A 2,500-nucleotide genomic window follows, 5' to 3' on the forward strand; every position below is an offset into this window, starting at 1 on the left:
TCATACATAAGAAGTCATTGACAACCATTCGTATACTCATGTGTACAGATTGTACATATGTAATTATATATTGATATATATGCATGTATATGTACATGTATGTATAATTATGTGTATATATACATACATGAAAAGTGTTCCACCCAGCAATTTCGCTTAGAAATCCATCTGATGAACTGAAAAGACCCGGATGTTTAAAATGATCTAATTAGTGAAGGTAGGTGTTGCAGGTGTTCCCATTTGATTATTGGATAATTGGTGATGCGTGTACATTATATATATATATATATATATATATATATATATATATATATATATATATATATATATATATATATATATATTCCTCAGAAATGTTACAGGGGAAAAGGTTCCCTGTTGCTCCGATTTCTTTTAATTTTTCTACAATGTATTTATAATTATCATATACTCTCTCTCTCTCTCTCTCTCTCTCTCTCTCTCTCTCTCTCTCTCTCTCTCTCTCTCTCTCTCTCTCTCTCTCTCTCTCTCTCTCATTTTAGTTTGTTACAGGAACTGATCAGTATCTTCATTGATATACTTAATTTCTGTCATATTTAATTTTGCATTGAGTTCACCTTTTCATAATTCAATTGTATAGTGTATATTGATGATATACGTATGTACTCTAAACAAAGAAAGATGTTAATACCAAAAGTGTTGAGATGGCATGTCGGGACGTTGCGTGTCAACCCCGAAGCTTGAACCGAAATAACTTTATTCTGCTATAGTAAATTTTGTAAATCAAACTCTGCAATTGCTTATTTTATTGAACTGATTGTGAAAATATCCTAATTTGTTTTACACATTTCAAAATTTACGTTTCCTAACATCCTGTCGTAAAATGTAGAGTATGTACACCTTAAATAAAAGTTTAATTCTTTTCAAAAGATAGATTTATTGGAAACGTTAATGACAACAGTTATATCTTCATAAAAACGAAACGTAATCAGGTAAGTGAAATAAACCAAGGGAATTTTTTAGTTTCAAGTTTAAGACTGCCTTTATCATTTTTAAGATTTATTTGATTTCAAAGATTATCGGTTGATGAATAAATACTGACCAAATTAAATACGTTCATTGCTATTACATTTTTCTTTGATATTTAGGTTAATGATTTAGCCATGATTATGCTAATAAGTACTTGCCTATAGCTCAGTTTTAATTTTTATAGACGCCCCTTCCTGTTACTTAAAAAAAATGTTGATAATGATAGTATTAATAACAATATAGATAAAAATGATGATAAGGATTATAATGAAGATGCTATTCAATATATATAACCTTTTAATGTATCAGGTTAAAACAAGAAAGGCGCAATTAAAAAAAAAAGGCTGAACTAAAAAATTCTGAGATTTTTTTACCTTCTCTTTTGTTCAATCGTTCGGAAAGAATTTTGAGGTTATCCATTATCTTTTTCTGTCTTTTTATTCTTCTTGTTAATAACCAACGTCAACGATTTTTACAGATCCAATTGCTCTTGGGTAGCGAACCAGTTCTTATGATCTTAACCTATTCGTGAATTCGTTTACCTTGGTACTGTTTACAACATCTGGTGGAAGCTGTATGAGAGAGAGAGAGAGAGAGAGAGAGAGAGAGAGAGAGAGAGAGAGAGAGAGAGAGAGAGAGATTAACTTCTTGAAAAAGGAGAAACAGATGTCACCAAAGGTACGAAGACTATGATGCGGAAGAAGAAATTGAAAAAAAAAGATGTTCCTGAAAAGAGAAGAGAGGAAAAGAAGACGTAAAGGGGGGGGGGGAGGGACTGCGGGGGAGATAGGGGGAGGGGGAGAGAGAAGAGAGTAGGAAGGATGAGCCTGAAGAGGCGAAGTATCATTATCATTGAGTTGAGATCTGCTAAAATTTGTGCAAGTGATCTCGACGCCCCAAGAGCTCAGTTAATAAAAAGCAACGAGTGCCCGGCGCGATTTAATTTCGAGGGTCCTCCACCAGCAGACAATGCGACGGATTTTCAACGCGACCTGACTTCAGGGGACAAGAGGTAGGAAGGAGTCCTACGGCGGCGACACCGCACTGACGGAAGGTGTCGGGTACACATACACTTACATGCCTCGTTTCCATTGTGTTTTGTGTATGTGTATTTTCCATCGTTATAACTCCTAAGGTTTTTTCACTAGGCTAAATCTTTAGTATACTAAAAGGCAGGGGTGTGTATCTTCAGTCTATGATAAACTCAAAGTTTTTTTATATTCTGACTTTTTACAAATTTTGTCAGACGTTACAATGATTTGCAAAAAAAGGTAAAAAAAAGACAAATTAAATCCCTTAGTAATATAAATTTAAATGCATCTTTAATCAAAATTTAAATACATCAATAACCTTTATCATTTAAAGACACACGCAAATATATACATATATATATATATATATATATATATATATATATATATATATATATATATATATATATATATATATATATATATATATATATATATATATATATATATATATAAACGTG

General features: G+C 31.9%; 1 protein-coding gene across 2 annotated transcripts in view; it reads left to right on the plus strand.

Moving 5' to 3' along the window:
• LOC137632532 (protein bric-a-brac 1-like) overlaps positions 1 to 2,500 on the plus strand; it is a 270,003-nt gene that overhangs the window by 81,088 nt on the left and 186,415 nt on the right. The window lies entirely within an intron of this gene.

Source organism: Palaemon carinicauda, chromosome 41 (genome assembly GCF_036898095.1).
Source record: "Palaemon carinicauda isolate YSFRI2023 chromosome 41, ASM3689809v2, whole genome shotgun sequence".
Lineage (NCBI taxonomy): Eukaryota > Metazoa > Arthropoda > Malacostraca > Decapoda > Palaemonidae > Palaemon > Palaemon carinicauda.